Source organism: Giraffa tippelskirchi, chromosome 12 (assembly GCF_054371585.1).
Source record: "Giraffa tippelskirchi isolate mGirTip1 chromosome 12, T2T-mGirTip1v1.2.pri, whole genome shotgun sequence".
Taxonomy (NCBI): Eukaryota; Metazoa; Chordata; class Mammalia; order Artiodactyla; family Giraffidae; genus Giraffa; species Giraffa tippelskirchi.
The window spans coordinates 127,355,915-127,373,695 of NC_137286.1; the positions used below are offsets into that span (position 1 = coordinate 127,355,915).

General features: G+C 35.7%; 1 long non-coding RNA gene across 2 annotated transcripts in view; it reads left to right on the plus strand.

Annotated features, from left to right (window-relative positions):
- The first annotated feature begins 1,203 nt into the window (after positions 1–1,203).
- Positions 1,204–17,781, plus strand: part of LOC145529435 (uncharacterized) — a 286,481-nt gene continuing 269,903 nt past the window's right edge. For both annotated transcript variants that reach the window (XR_014071224.1, XR_014071223.1), the window contains exon 1: positions 1,204–1,355. This is a non-coding gene — a long non-coding RNA (uncharacterized LOC145529435). The remainder of the gene's footprint in view (positions 1,356–17,781) is intronic.

A 17,781-nucleotide genomic window follows, 5' to 3' on the forward strand; every position in this document is an offset into this window, starting at 1 on the left:
AAGCCTTTGCATCCGTGAACTCTGGATGTAATCTCTGATATCCACAGCTGAGTGAGAGGAACAAGGAAGTCCAAAGGTGATATTGAACAGACTTGGAGTTGGAGGATTGGCCGGCAATCCTCTGATGATTTCTGAGAACTATAAATTCCTGCAGCTCTGTTAGCTAATTTCAGGATATCAGGACGGGGTTGACCTCTCAGCGGCAGCCAACGTGATAGAAACCACATTTCCCTAAGGGAACGGGTGGTGGAATGAGCTCTGGATTAGATCCCCAGAGTACCGGCTTCTGCTGTTTCTTTTCTGGAGGCTACATCTCTTGGTGATTTCACTCACTCTTCTGATAAGTGTCCTTATAGTGTGGGCTGAAGCTCTGAGGGAAAAAAATGTAAACTGACAGGCCAGGCATCAGTCCTGAACGATGGACTGCTCTACTGAAGGGGAGTCGGCTTTACTCCAATGGGGTCGATTTACAACTAAATGTCTCATTGATCTTTTTGAAGAATAATGACACCTGTTGTCGATGTGGTGGAGAGATATCACATACAGAGGCAGCAGAAGATAAACTACCCTAATATGCTCCCTGCAGTGAGTGATCTGAGAGTATTTTCATGGCAACTGAAGTGGTGTCAGTGTTCACTAGCAATCCTTGTACATGGAGATGCAAGGTTTCACAGCCCAATTATGATGACTCCAGAGTGCTCGCTTTCAAATCAGGCAACATTATGCCCCAGGGAAGATTTAATAATGTATGATGTGCACAGAGTGTTTGGAAAAAGTTTATAGGACAGATCTCTTTCATTATCAGAAGTCTAGGGCACTTTATTCTAGATATTAACAAGGGGCAGTTTTTGTGGTCCAAGGCTTCCTCTCACCCTCCCAATAGGAGATAAAATGGTGGTAGTTGTTCAGTTGCTAAATCATGATAGAGGAAGGCAAATAGCGCCAGGGCAGGGACCGGAGATTGAAGTAAAACCTGCTTGGTTGGCAGGAAGCTCAGGAGATTGTTTTGACTGAAAATAGCAGTGAGTTCGGAGTCTCGAAGTTCAGGTAGGACAGCGTGGAGGATGCCGAGACCTCTGTGTTCTGATAGAGAATCCAGCTGGCCAGTAACTAGGATGTCCTGGGAAATCAAGAACGCCCTCGAAGAAGATTCTGGGAAGCTGACGTTGAGCCTCCTGAGGCGCATGCGCGAGGGTTGCTGCTGCCCAACTCGGAACCAGCGCCATTTTGGCTGTGCGGCCTGTGTATTCCTATCTCCGGATTACAGCCTAGGTGGTCCAGGCGCTGTTCTTACAGGACATTTGTTCTTCAATTCTGCATTATGAGTTTTCCGCTTCTTCCCAGAGGAGACTCAGGTAATAGAGGGAAGAAGGTGGGAAGAAGAACTCGGACTCTTGCTGGTGGATAAGGGTGGAGCATTTTTTCTTCCTGTTTGAGTTTCTGTTTTGCTTGTTGGAGGAACAGACCTTAAATACTAACGACAGCCAGGGTGGTGGGGACCCTGCGTCAGAGAGCTTGAGAAATGCTGGCACTAAGGGGAGGATTCCGGGATGGCACTGAGGGCTGGCCTCTGCATGGTATTGTTTAGTCGTTGAGTCAATTCAGACTGTTTTGCGACCCTTCCAAGGGACAAAAATTCTTTGCTGGACCAAACTTACTCACTTCTGAACCTATTCTTAGGCTAGCTGTGTGTTTCCCTGTAAAACCTGGTTTCCACAAGGACTCTGCTAGGTTATTTTAGCAAGAACAGCCGTCCCCAACTTCCACCGGAGATCAAGTTCCTCATCCTCCGCCTTCCCCCGGGGGGTGTCTCATTATGTTGGCCTACCTTAAGCCAGAATCCTATTTAGCACTGCTATTTCTTTAGTAATTTTTTGATACATTGACCCCCAACTTGGTCTTTGGTTGTAAATTCCTACTTGGCTGTGCAGTACTAGGAGTTGAGTACAGTCTCACAACCACTGAAATACAACTATTCCCTTGGTTTGTTGTTGTTTGTTTGCTTTTAAGCCTCTTTGCTTTTAGGAAAGACCTCCAGCAATACCAGTGTTCATTAACAGAAAGAAATTTGAAACAAATTTTTCCTTTTATGAAAAAAACAGTGTTGTTTTTCTCCCAGCCAATCATTTTTATAGAGGTAGCATGCACCCTTAGCAGGCATTTTAGCTCACCCAAGTTTTTATAGGAATGCTCTGTTTTCTGAAAGGAAAACCTGTAGTCCACCAGAGTGGTCCTTGATTCCTATTAAGTGGTCTTGATAACTCACCAGCTTGAATAATGGCTTCTTACCATGATTTAAGAAAATCATTAAACTTTTTTTTTTTCCCTTTTAACAGTGGTCAGGCATTTAAATGAGGTTAGATGGCAGGTTTTCACACCTGTTGACTGCTTGAGTGCAGGCCAGTTGCTCTCTGCTGACAAGAAAAAAACAAATTTTTTTAATTTGTTGCATTGTAGTTGATTTACAATGTTTTGTTGATTTCAGGTATACTGTGAAGTGACTCAGTTATACATATATTCATTCTTTTTTTCATATAGGTTATCACAAAGTGTTGAGTAGAGTTCCCTGTATGATACTGTAGGTTATTGCTGGTTTTCTATCTTACAAATAGTGGTGTGTGTCTATTAATACCAAGCTCCTGATTTATCCCGTCTCCCCTCCTCCACCAGATTTCCCCTTTGATAACCATAAATTTATTTTCAATACCTATAAGTCTGCTTCTGTTTTGGAAATAAGTTCATGTATATCTTTAAAAAAATTAGATTCCATTAATGAGTGAAAAAAAATGTGAATATACACTCAATATATTTTACCTTTTAGTTTTATATATGAGACTTGATTGTGTTCTTTCAGATGAAAATGACATCTTTTAAGAAGCTATATGTGTCTATTGCAGTGTGGTTCAGAGTTTTCATACTTTTGTAAAGAGTTAAAATGATTAAAATAATGTCAGTTAAAGTAGAATTTAACGCAATAGCTTAAAATCACATTGAATTAAAAAAAAATCTCTAATGAAGGACAAAACCTTGTCTCTGGAAGACAAGGTGTAAATAATTAGCCCAGAATCTCTCAGATTTTTGAAGAAAAATTGGTAGATTTTACTATCTTCTATTTTGATAATAAAATCCTACAAATATAATTATACTGTTTTAGTATTGAGACTAATAAAAATGTGTTATTTGAAGAGATGAATGGAATGTTTGTTGGAGCAGTTTCAGGTTTACAGAGAAATTGGGCAGAAAGCATAGATTCCCATACTACTCCTCCACTTTCTCCACATTGTTTCTACTGTTATTTACATCTTGCATTAGTGTGGTACATTTGTGACAGATGATGCACCAGTATTAATGCATGACTTCAATTAAAGTCCATAGTTGATATCAGGATTTATCTTGTTGTAATGTTTTGGTTTGGCCAATTCATTCCATGATGCATCTACTGTTATGGTATGATACAGAATAACTTCACTATTCTTAAAAAAAAAAAAGCCCTGTTTTCCACTGACTTACCGTTTCCCCTCCACCTGAACCAGTGGTGATCACTGATGTTTTTTACTGTCACTATAGTCTTGCTTTTTCCAGAATGTTGTATAGTTGAAATTATATTGTATGTAGCCTTTTTGGATTGCCTTCTTTCACTTACAAATATGGGCTTAAAGTTCCTTCATGGCTTTTTGTGACATGATAATTTATTTCTCTTTATTGCTGAATAATAGTTGATGGAATTCAGAGCAGGCCACCTCCCAAATATGCCAAACTGGCATATTCATTATCTTAAGTGAAAATTACTTGGGAAATAACTTATGCAAGAAGGACCCTGTGACCCTCGTCTCTGACTCCCGAAAACTGATAATAAATTTCTGTCATGTTCCAAATAACTTCCCTGTACTAGGAGGTAGAGAGACTTCATTATGGCCAAAAAGAAGGAATTCAGGGCCAAGAAGTCTGTGTAAACAAATTAGTTTCTTCACAAGTCCCTAAGCCTAAATGTCTTTGTCTTGTTATTTCAAAATTTATTGTTTGTGTAGAACATATATAAACAACCTGCTTTTATCACTTCTTAGGTTCCTTATATATGGGCCCTTTGTATGTACAAAGTTAAATTTGTTTGTTTTCTCCTGTTAAGTTCCCTTGCACCCATTTAATTAGTAGAGCAGCCAAAAGAATTAAGAGAGGTAGGGAGTGATCCACACACCTCAACATATTCCATTGTAAGCATGTACCAACCACAGTGTACTTATCCCCTTACAAGGACATCTTGGTTCTTTCTAATTTTTGTCAGTTCAGCAATGAGAGAATTGGTTCTTCCTGCTTTATATCTCTTGCAAAGAAAAATACAAATATATGCTCAATATATTATTGTTTATATTTTAAGTTTTTCATCTGTTGTTTCGGTTATGATCTTTCAGATGGAAGAGATACTGATTTTTTTTTTTTTTTAAGCTGTGTGTATGTTGTGGATAAAGCTCCTATAAAAATTCAGGTGCTGGTTTATGTGTGGACATAAATTGTCACCTCACTTTAGTAAATATCAAGGAACATTATTTCTGGATTGTACAGTACATCTATGTTTAGCTTTCTATGAAACTGACAAACTGTCTTAAAAGTAGCTGGACCATTCTGCCTTCCTTTCTGCAATGAATGAGAATACCAGGATTTGAGTTTGTCAGTGTTTGAGACTTTGGCTATTCTAATAGGTTTATAATAGTATCTCAGTGTTGTTTTAGTTTGTAAATCCATAATAACATATGATGGTAAATATTTTTTGTATGCATATTGCCATCTGTATATCTTCTTTGCTGAATGTTTGTTCTGAATTTTGCCCATTTTAATTTTTTTTAAATTCACTTTTAAGAGTTACTTGCATATTTTGAATAACAATGTTGATCAAATATGTGTTTTTCAAAGATTGTCTCCCTTTCTTTGGCTTCTCTCTTCATTTTTTCAACAGTGTCCTATGGATCTTTTTTTTTTTTTAATTTTAATGAAGTCTAGTCCGAAGTGTCTATTTTTTTCTTTCATAGATTGAGCTTTTTAGGTGTTATCTCTCTAAGAAATCATTACCAAAACAAGCTCACTGAGTTTTGCTTTTATCTTATTTTCTAGAAGTTTTGTAGTTTTGCATTTTACATTTATGTCTATGATCCATTTTGAGTTCACTTTTGTGAAAGGTGTAAGGAGTCATTTTATATTTAGTGTCTAGTTGTTCTAGGACCATTTTTTGAACAGATTATTCTTCCTTTATAAAATGTCTTTTACTCATATATAAAAAATCAGTTGACTTTATTTGTGTGGGTGTGTTTCTGGCATCTTTATTATCTTTCATTTATCTGTCCATTCTGACCAGTACCACACTGTTTTAATTATTGTAGCATTATATCAAGTTTTGAAGTTAGGTAGTGTCTACTTTTTTTTTTTTTTCCTCTTTAGTATTTTGGATCTCTTTATTTTCTCTGTATTTTAGAATCAGTTGATAATTCACAAGATAACCTGCTGGAATTTTGATTTAAGATTGCATTGGATCTATAGATCAGATATGGAAAAATGTGTCATGTTAATATTGTCTTTTTATGCATGAGCCTGTTAACAGCTGTGCATTTATTTAGATCCTCTCTTATTTCTCTCATCAGAGCTTTCTATTTGCCTCACATAGACCTTACACATATTTTATTAAATTTATACCTAAGGTTTCCTTCCTCTCTCCACCCTTCCTTTCCTTCTCTCCTTTCTTTTTGAATTTTTTAGTTACAGGAAAATTGCTTTGCAACGTCATGTCATGTTGGTTTCTTCTCCACCCCCCCCCCACATTTCTATTTATGCTAATGTAAATGACATTGTGCTTTTTAAATTGTAAATTCCTACTGTTCATTGCTTTTGTATATCTTTATACAGAAGTATTAGCTTCTGTGTATTTATAACCTGAAACCTTGCAATAATTGGTTTTGTTTGGTGTTTGTTTTCTATTACGTAAGATTTTCCAGATGGACAATCATGTCTGTGAAAAAGACATTTTTACTTATTCCTTCTTCTAGTTGTTCACCATTTAGTATGAGGTTAGTTATAGATTTTTTAGTTTTTTAAATCAAGGTGGGGAGGTTTTCCCTTTGCCTAATTTTCTGAGTTTGCTTATCATTAATGGAATTTATATTTTTTTAGATGATTCTTTTAGACCTAATCCCATGACTATATGATGTTTTCTTCTTTAGCCAGTTGATGTGATGGATTACCTTAATTGGTTTCTGAATGTTTAACCAGCTGTACATAGCTGAAAAAAATCCCACTTGGAGAGATTATTTTTATAAAATAATAAATACTGTTATCATTATTTCTCCATTTTATTATTAATTTGTTGTTTTTAATATTTAAAATGTCTCGATTTTTAGTCACCAGATAAATGTGTGCACATGTGTGTACCCTCTCAACAAATTTTCGACACTCTAAAATGAAAAAGAAGTAGCTAGAAGTTAATCTGTAGTATGCTAAGTGGAAGGGCAAAACTTACATGCTTCCTCTTTTTAAGCAGTTATTTTTTTTTTTAATGTTGAAAACACTTTGAAGAATTACATATGTAGCAGCTCTTTAGAAATGAAAGTTGAAAGTGGTAGAGTTATTATATCACTGTCTTATGAGAATACTTCTATTTCCTTATGTAAAGAAGTTATTACAAAAGCAAAAATTTGGGAGGCCTTCTGGGATGTGATGATGTTACATGCTTTCCCTCACATTAGGTATTTGTCAGTCATTTACTTGCTTTGTTCTTTGCTTTCTTGAAATTGTGTTCCCTCTCTTCGTGAGCTTCTTGTAATCCCAGAGGACCTGCCATCTAAGTGAATAAATAGTCCTCTCTTCCAGTTGATTAATGGAAAGCCAGAAATCCTGTTAGCTGCTGCTGAATAGTAACAGATGCTTTGCATCTTGTGGCATCAGAGAATTAGAGTGGACCACTAGCTCAAAGAAACTGGGCCATTTAACAAATATGCCTGCACTCAGAAGCATGCACTGTAATATTTATGGATCCTAAAAGAGATGGCTAACTTTGGTATATATGTATATATACTGTTACTCTGCAAAGGTTCTGTATTGATGAAATGCCTTTGAAGAAAATTGCATAGATAAAGTCAGTAAGAATACATGAAGGCCACATGTTTTCCTAGAAATGGGAGACAGTTGTATTGAAAGCTGCACATTACTTCAGATCAACAGGAGGATGAACACCCTGGTACATAGGATGGTCGTTTAGGTGAGATTTTTTTCAAGGCTCCATGACCAACTGATATTTGAAGTGTTCACTGTAGTCATATTCAGGCTGTTTCGTAGGAAGAAATGAAATCAATTTGAATTTTGGTTTTCTGAAATATCGAGGGAAAGTTCAGTTCAGTTCAGTCGCTCAGTCATGTCCGACTCTTTGTGACCCCATGAATTGCAGTACGCCAGGCCTCTCTGTCCATCACCAACTCCGGAGTCTACCCAAACCCATGTCCATCGAGTCAGTGATGCCATCCAACCATCTCATCCTTTGTTGTCCCCTTCTCCTCCTGCCCCCAATCCTTCCCAGCATTAGGGTCTTTTCCAATGAGTCAGCTCTTCACATGAGGTGGCCAAAGTATTGATTGGAGTTTCAGCTTCAACATCAGTCCTTCCAATGAACACCCAGGATTGATCTCCTTTAGGATGAAAGAAACAAGCAAAAAATAGCAAGAATCTAGCTAGATAGACTGCTTGGGAGCTGGCAGTCGCATTCACTGTTGTCCTTCTCCTGCACTTTTAGGATGTTGCTGTTCTTCAGTCGCTAAGTCGTATCTGACTCTTTGTGACCCCAAAGTCTGTAGCCTGCAAGGCTCCTCTGTCCTTCACTGTCTCCCAGATTTTGCTCAGAGTCATGTCCATTGAGTCAGTGATGCTATAATAACTTGCAGAATAGTTATTTATAAATTAATGGAAAATATTAATCTACCTTTCAATTCAGCTGGTAATTAGCCTGAGTCAGTTAGGAAGGGTTGCATGCTGTAACTCTCCACAGGCATCTCGTGAACATATTGAGTTTTATGTAATACAAAGAATAGATCCCCTTTACTACTTTACATTATCAAATTCAGTTATATAATACTGTTGATAATACATGGTTAATCCATTTGAGAGTGGCAAGCTCTTGAGTGCATTTTCTTTTTACAAAAAGGAAGTGAAGATTGTTATTTTACAACTATGAAGATAATTCTCAGTGGATTGTGGAATGGGATATTGATAAATTAAGACTATCAAATATGAACACAAACACATCGTTTATCCTACTGTTTGTTAAAATAACCCATAGAATCTTATAAATCAATTTTGATAGAATTAAATTCAAAATCTCCAAAATTATGTCACTATTTGCATTTGGTTGTAACTGTAATTGCTAAGTGATCCAAGATGGTGGCGACTCTCACTGATTACTTCAGATTATTGACACAGTTTTCTGTTTTCCTCCCTTAGTACCTAGGGCTGAGTTATGAAACTGCAAGGATATTGAGGAAATAGCAGTGTTCAGTGTCCAAGGCGAGGTTATGGTAGACATTGAAGTGTACACTTTTCCTTCTTATATCATTTGTTCGGAGAAAGCCAGCTGCCATGGCAGGAGGACCCCTCAGTAGCACCATGGAGAAGGCCACATTGCAAAATACTGATATATTCTGCCAACATCTGTAAGAATAAACTTCGTAGGAAGTAGACCCTCCAGTCACAGCCAGACCCTTAAACAACAGAACCCTGGTCAATATCTTGATGTCTCATAATGAGACACACAGAGCCCGCCCAAACTGCTGATTTCCTGACCCACAGAAATAGTGAAAAATAACTATTTATTGTTTTAAGCTTCTATTTTAGGGAAAAACTTGTTGAGCAGTAATAGAAAACTAATAGCAGTCTGTTAGTGAATAGTTCCATGAGGGTGATAATAAACTGGGACTTCACTCTATATTTCGTGTGAACTAGCTAATTATTGATATTGTTAAATTTTCTCAACATTTTTCTAAAATGTGTACACTGACCACATTCTATGATAATGTGAGGAATATTTGGTCCATGCTTAGTGCTTTGTCATAGGTGTACTTAGCCTAAATGGCCTAAAGACACTGGGGCTCAATCCACTTAACAATATGGCTTTTTCTGTTGCTCATAGTTTACTGAGATACCCTTGTTTCCTTACTGTGTGAAGCATTTTGTTTGGTACGTTTCACTACCCAAACAGTACTGTTTTACTCTTTTAGAGGAAGCCATATGTGTTATTTATTCATTGTATTCTTTGCTGACTCTCCATGATTAATAGATACATTTTTCTTTCCCTAGAAAGGAAGTTATGTGTATTTTACAGGCTCATTCCTATTTAACTATTCATTAAATTGTAACTTCCTTATTAAAGTCAAAGGCAGGCAATCATTATTATCCATGTAACATAGTAGCCAGCCTGTATTGACATTTGATAATCATTGTGATAATGTTAATAGACTAACATTATCTATACAGCAGACATGATGTTTACATTCATTGCTCATGTAACACTCATAGTAGCCTCCTATTCAGCACTGAGTGTGTTTTTTTATTCTACTTTTAGAGATAAGGAAGCTTGAGTTTCTACCTAGTAACACATTGACCAGAATTATTTGACCAGTACAGAGGAGACAGGAGTTCCTCTTAGCCATAAATTATGTTCCAAAGCTGTCTTTTCAGAAATACAAAAACTGGGGATATTAAAAATTCTTTATTTTGAAATTTAGACATCATTTTTTTTATGCCAGGTTTCTATGCCTAATGGAATCTGATTTCTGAAAATTTTTCATTTGTTCCTTCATTCTTTACGTGTTCATCCAGTGCCTATTATATGGCATATTTTGCATTGGCTTCTGGAAATAGTCAGCAAGAAAAGAAATGATCTGACTTTGTGGACCTCATAGTTTATTAGAGAAGAGGTTTTAATCAAGAAAATACACAAGTATAGAAGTGTAATTAAGTGTTTTAGTGCTTAAAAAGGGATGTGTAGTCTTAAGTGAGTGTACATACCCAGGAGTTTTGTCCAAGATGGAGCATCAGACAAGGCTGAACTTAGAACTAATAAATGGGTTAGTGTTGTCCATTCAAAGGGAAGATGGAAGTATTTTCTGGCAGAGAGAACATTGAGTGTAAAAAGTCTGAAGATCAGATCTGATCAGACTGGGGAAAGAGGAGGGAGCTTTGTTTACTTTGATTTATTAAATCTTGGAAAAAAAACAAACACCCTTGGAACCACAGTCCTCCAAGGAAATTTTCCTAAAGTTCATTATAAATATCGTGCATAACAATAGTAGATAGAGTAGTGGGAAGGCCAGTTTCATAGTACAGGAAAAAAAAAAAAAACTGAGAGTAGAGAACACCAGAAGTTACACCTTTTGAAAAAAAATCTAGCTCCAGAAATTTCTCCTGGAGAATGTTTAACAGATTATGGCCAACTACTAAAGATGTCTTATTTTTAAGGAATTATTGTCTTCAAAAATAAAAGGGAAATGCATTTAATTATGAACGTGTTATATTTTAATACTTAACATCTAAAAACACTTTTTAGGCAAATATATTTTAAAAGACATGGAAAGCTGTAGATTTTAGAGTTTTAACTGAGAAATTACAATTTTTACTGGTTCTAAACGTCCAGTTAGATCCAAAATAATTTGGAAATGTCACATATTGTGTTTAATAGTTTTGTTAACTGCTGCCAGCATCTCAGGTATATTTGACCTATTTAAATCATAAGTGATCACTCATGAATGGTGCCACTATTAGGTACTAATAGGGCTAGATGTGAATTGTCAGCAAGAAAACTAGAAAACATAAAAAGCCAAGCAAATGAAATATAAATCAACCTAAAGTTAAGTCAAATAAATCTTGAAAATAGATCTCCTACAAGAAGAACACAGTTTACATACAAGGAACTGCCTATGAAAATTTTTTTTTTTTTTTTTTTGTTGCAACCTTATAATTTCTGCTTTAATGGCAATCAAGTTAAAAAAAAATGTACAGTTCAACTTATCCATACTATTCCTTTATAAAAGGCAGATTTCAGGTAAGCTTCTAAATGCATGCATAATGTAGAGGCTAATATTTTCTGGCAGTCCTTGGTTCCTGAAAGTTGAACTTCATCAGATGTGTCTTAAACGTCTGTGAAAATAGTCATGAAGGATATGTTATTTTTGCATAATGAGGTAATATCAGGGGCGGGCACTCATCTTCTTAAGACAGCATAAACCCACGTGTCTAAACCTACGTGAGGCTGTGGGCATTGCAAAATGCCACCCAACGTTCTGGGTATATAAAAACCAGATGATAGCTCTGCTTTTAGAGCCATTATCACCCATCAAGAGTGTTAATGATATCCTGAGATCAATGTGTCAGCATGGATCATAAGCATAACTTATGATGATATGATGAATACAAGGAACATTTCAACCTATAATATCAAGAGTGTTCAGCAGATATGGTGCTTTTATTATGGGATATTTGCATAAAGAAGGAAATTGAAACAGCTTTAATAGGAAACAAATCAATTGCAAAAAGAGAGGCATCATGCTCAATGAATCCAAAATAATGATCATAATATTTATTCAGTGCAATCATTTTTAGCATCTTTCTACATTCACTGACTGGCACGTTTGAAAGGTCCAGTCTTTCAATTATGTGTTGTAATTCAGGTGACTTTATCAAGCTTTTGTATTTTCTTTCTGAGAACATATCACATTATTTATGATGCTTCTGTAAATAGAAAATCAAGTGATTACTAAAAAACTTAAAACCAATCAAACAAACCACATTGTGTTCTGCAAAAAAACTTGAATAAAGGTATGTCTTAAGTGCCTATTATAATTTGTCACTTAGAAATATGCAGAATATTTGGACCCATGTAGAAAATTAAAATAGTCAAAGTATTCTAAAGCAAATCAATCCAAAACAACCTTAAAGACATTACACATTAAGAAGACAAATTATAACAAATTTAAGAGATAAATGGAAATATTCTCTAGTTACAGTTTTTAGAACTTTAATGTCAAGTGCAGGATAACTATATAAAAAGAAGAAACAAATATATTTATATTGCAATGATTTTATGATTTAATAGCAAGAAAATGTAATATAGTATTAATGTTTTTATAATATCAATATTTAAGATACAGTGAATTGCTTTTGCTTTACATGTATGGCTTAACAATTTGTGGCTGAAAATTATCAGATTTTCTATTTACTGCTTGTAGATCACTTGAAAAAATACCTTTTGTACATTTTCTTCAGTCTCTTCCAACTTGTTTTTTTCTCAGCTTTGTCTCCATAAATTTTGTCAAGAATTGTATGACCTCTCACTAACTCTGATCTTAGCACGTCAGTGAATAGTAACTTTAATTTAATAGTAACTTTAATAATTTCTGGGATATTTTTCTTTATTTTAAATGTTTTACATCTTTCCATGGAGGGCAGGTGTGCCATCAGCAATATAGAATGCTGAATTAAAGCATAGATCTGCTTAAACTGCATTTGTCCATTGACATCTTTGTTCAGTTTGGCAAATCTGAATCAAACATTTAAAAAGAACCTCAATTAAACCACTTTCTCAAAATTTTCTTACTTTGTATCTTTAGATTATTTTGTAGTTTCTCCAAAACTAGTTTATAAATAAAACAATCCTGGATGTGATTTCTATCTTTAGAAATACTTTCTATGATCTTTAGCAAGCTATCAATATAATAATTTGAAGGTAATATGCTAATAAATCAAAACCCTTAATGTTTTTAACATGGGAAGATAAATGCTATAATATGACCAGAATATAATAGAATAAGTTTGATTTCTCAATTCTTTAATAACAAATGTATCACTATTTTTAATCAGTTGACCAAATAGACAATTCTCTCCTAAAATCTAGACAATAAGTCACCATCCTCACACAACATAAGAATTTTATGGAAAGGAGTAAAATTATACAGGTAATTTTGTTTTCTGGTGTTGTCTTGTGTGTATGTGCATGCTAAGTCGCTTCAGTCATGTTCAAGTCTTGGCAACCTTATGGACTGTAGCCCAACAGGCTCCTCTGTCCATGGGATTCTCCAGGCAAGAATACTGGAGTGGGTTGCCATTTCCTTCTCCAGAGGATCTTCCCAACCCAGGGATCAAACCCGTGTCTCTTACATCTCCTGTATTAGCAGGTGGGTTCTTTACTATTAGTACCACCTATTTTCTTCAAGTCAGTCACTCAGTTGTGTCTGACTCTTTGCCACCCCATGGACTGCACAAACAAATTTAACAGATACAAATTGGTGTATGTGTTTGTATCACCAACTCCCAGAGCTTGCTCAAACTCATGTCCATTGAGTCGGTGATGCCATCCAACCATCTCATCTTCTGTTGTCCCCTTCTCCTCCTGCCTTCAATCTTTCCAGCATCAAGGTCTTTTTCAGTGAGTCAGTTCTTCTCATCAGGTGGTCTTAAATCGCCATAATTAAGGTGCTACAATTTTTAGATAAGGTAGCTTAGTTTTCTATAAATGATTTTATCATTGTGAATATTAATCAATAGTGGATATGTTTGAATTTCTCAGTGTCTTCCTCAAGTCTTGTAACCTTTGTTATTTTTTTCTTTTTGATGATTGCCATTCAGACAGATTTGAACTGATAGCTCATAGTGGTTTGTAATTTGCATTTCCTTGCTGATTTGTGATTTTGAGCATACTTACCTATATGCGTCAGCCATTTGTACATCTTCTTTGGAAAAATGTGTATCCAAGTCCTTAGCCCATTTTTAAATCAAATTCTTTCCTTATATAATTTTGAAGTTAACCCCTTATCAGATGTGTGATTTACAACTATTTTCTCTCATTCCATGGATTGTCTTTTCATTTGTTTGTTTCCTTTGCTTGCAGAAGCTTTCTAGTTTGATAAAAAAGGAACTTGTTTATTTTTGCTTTTGTTCACTGTGTTTTTGGCATTAATACTATGAAATCATTGCAAAGACCAATGCATATAGCTTTTATCCTGCATATTCTTTTAGGAGTCCTACAGTTCCTGGACTTACCTTAATGTTTTTCATTTGTTACATGTTGATTTCCTTGTATGATGTAAGATAAAGTGTTCAATTTATATATATGTGTGTATATATATATATATTTTGAATCTAGATATCTAGTTTTACTACCACAAATGTACAAGTTTCCCCAAAACTAAACATGGAGCTACCATATATTTCAGAAATCCCACTTTTGGATATTTATCCAGAAGTATTGAAATCAGGATTTTGGAAAAAATATTAGTGCCTCCGTCATCATTGAAGCGCTGTTCATAATGGTCAAGATGTGGAAGCAACTTAGCTGTCCGTGACAGAAGACAGGGCAGAAGGAAACGTGATGTACATGCACAGTTGAATATTTATCAGTTTTTAAAAAAGTAAATCATGCAACGTGCTACAACATGGGTGAATTCTGAGTACATTATGATAAGTGAAATAAGCCGCTCACAGAAAGACAAATGCTCCGTGATTACATTTATATGAGGTTTCTAAAACAGTCAGACTAATAGAAACAAAGTGGAGAGCAGAATGGTGGTTGCTAGGGGTTGGAGGGAGGGGGAAACTGGGAGATGCTAATCAAGAGGTATAATGTTTTAGTTATGCACGATGAATGAGGCCTAGAGATCTGTCATACAATATTTTGCTTATAGTTAACAATATTGTATAATAGTTAAAATAATATGTGAAGAGGGTAAATTTCATGTAAAGTGTTCTCTGTATAATAATTTTTAATGACTAAACATTCCCAGAGAATATTTACAGTTGTCCAATAATTAGCTTTTGAAATATAGAATATACATGCAGCAAATTTCTATTCCTATCATTCTTTGCAAAGTGTCAGTGGTAGTATCCAATTAATATTTCCTAGTAATTAGGAAACATGGATTCAGTGAATAAAGAATATTTAGAATATAGATTTTCAACAGTGATGATGTTCCAAAGAAAAAAGTTTTCTCAACCAGTTGATGAAGTCTGATAGAGAACAAAAATTATCTAATATAATTATGAATATGTATTTGAGTTCCTACCGTGTATATACTCCTCTATTAAATGTGGGAACATTGGGAAGTGTAAAATACAGCTCCTGACATCAAAGACTTTGCAGTCTAGACACACCGAGATTGGGTAATAACAAGAAAGATAAACAACTATATAAGGCAATGTATTTTAATGGTGTCTCATGAATATTATTGAGGGTATTGCATCAAGCCCCATTGAGAAGTCAGGTCGTGGGCTGAGACTTTTAGAAACAGAAGAATCATACAAACCAAAGATATAATATTAGAATCTGCACCAAATGTTCAGTAAAATTTCTATGGTCCATTTTGGTAAAACAAAAAATTGCTGAGAGGGAATAATCAGAGAGAATATTGAAATTTGAAAGGGATTACCTTCTGAGTTTATGAATAATGTTATTCATTAATCTGTTTAAATTATAAAGTTTTGAGAAATGTGGAAAAGATTGGATTGACTGTTTAAACATATATATTCTAATTTTGAACCTCCTATTAATGATCAAAAAGTGATTGCGAAACTTTGTAATCCTGAAGTTTTGAAAGACAGCATCTCACATGCTAGTAAAGTAATGCTTAAAATTCTCCAAGCCAGGCTTCAGCAATAGGTAAACTGTGAACTTCCAGATATTCAACCTGGTTTTAGAAAAGGCAGAGCAACCAGAGATCAAATTGTCAACATCCGATGATCATCGAAAAAGCAAGAGAGTACCAGAAAAACATCTATTTCTGCTTTATTGACTATGCCAAAGCCTTTGACTGTGTGGATCACAATAAACTGTGGAAAATTCTGAAAGAGATGGCAATACCACACTACCTGACCTGCCTCTTGAGAAACCTGTATGCAGGTCAGGAAGCAACAGTTTGAACTGGACATGGAACAACAGACTGGTTCCAAATAAGAAAAGGAGTATGTCAAGGCTGTATATTGTCACCCTGCTTATTTAACTTACATGCAGAGTACATCATGAGAAACGCTGGGCTGGAGGAAGCACAAGCTGGAATCAAGATTGCCGGGAGAAATATCAATAGCCTCAGATATGCAGATGACACCACCCTTATGGCAGAAAACGAGAAGAACTAAAGAGCCTCTTGATGAAAGTGAAAGAGGAGAGTGAAAAAGTTGGCTTAAAGCTCAACATTCAGAAGACTGAGATCATGGCATCCGGTCCCATCACTTCATGGGAAATAGTTGGGGAAACAGTGTCAGACTTTATTTTTTTGGGCTCCAAAATCACTGCAGATGGTGATTGCAGCCATGAAATTAAAAGACGCTTACTTCTTGGAAGGAAAGTTATGACCAACCTAGACAGCATGTTAAAAAGCAGAGACATTACTTTGCCAAAAAAGGTCCGTCTAGTCAAGGCTATGGTTTTTCCAGTGGTCATGTATGGATGTGAGAGTTGGACTATAAAGAAAGCTGAGCGCAGAAGAATTGATGCTTTTGAACTGTAGTGTTGGAGAAGACTCTTGAGAGTCCCTTGGACTGCAAGGAGATCCATCCAGCCCATCCTAAAGGAGATCAGTCCTGGGAGTTCATTGGAAGGACTGATGTTGAACCTGAACCTCCAATACTTTGGCCACCTGATGCAAAGTCTTGACTCATTTGAAAAGACCCTGATGCTGGGAAAGATTGAGGGCTGGAGGAGAAGGGGATGACAGAGGATGAGATGGCTGGATGGCATCATGGACTCGATGGACATAGGTTTGGGTGGACTCAGGGAGTTGGTGATGGACCGGGAGGCCTGGTGTGCTGCGGTTCATGGGGTCGCAAAGAGTCGGACACGACTGAGCAACTGAACTGAACTTAAAGACTAATTGCTCATGTAAAATTGATCATAGCTAGTTATGTATTTTGGATGGTGTACTAAGTCTCTCTTATAATATGAAATGCTATTGGTAGAATAAACCTTGTTATTTTTTAAACATTTTATACCTTCTATGCCTCAGCCTATAATTTACACTCAGTAAAGTGAAAAGGACTTGTTGAACTAGTATACTTAAATTACGCTTTTAAATCAAACTACCATACCCTTGGATATACTTCAATGTCAGTAAATGCCTACATAAAAATGTTTCATTAAATACTCTTCTGATTTCTAGAAATTTCTAAACCAAGTATATTCTATGATCAACTGGCCTTACTGATGTATAAAGACATGTTCCTTTTGAAACAAACTGTAGCACTGCATTTATTATCTCAGTTTAGTCATGATCTGAAGATATGTTAGAAGGCTCCTAGGTTCTTAATAGAATCCAGGTCATTCTAGGTTAAATGGAATTACTTGAATGTAAGTTGATGTTGAAATCCAGATCAAGAAGCCCAACTCTTGCTGGGATGATGACTTAGCCATCATCAAGCCTTCCCAACAGCCTCTCCCAAGCTTTCTTTTCACTCACATAGGATGCATAGAGTTCCAAGTACCCAGGAGAGAATAGCTTCAATATTGTGTGTGAGGAATATCTCAAGAAGTGAGTAAATGCACAGTCATCCACTTATGTTAATACCAGTAGTGGTGCTATAGCCATTTGACACCATCCCAAGTACACATTCTTAAGTGCTCAATACCTCAGTCACTGTTGATCAAACCACATCTTTAATAGTGAAACAGAAATGAAAAATCTGTCTAGACAAGTATAAAGCTCTAAGTGAGTGAGGAAAGTGTCACTTAAGTGAAATGTGAGATAAATTAGCTTGCACTAAATGTATATGTTA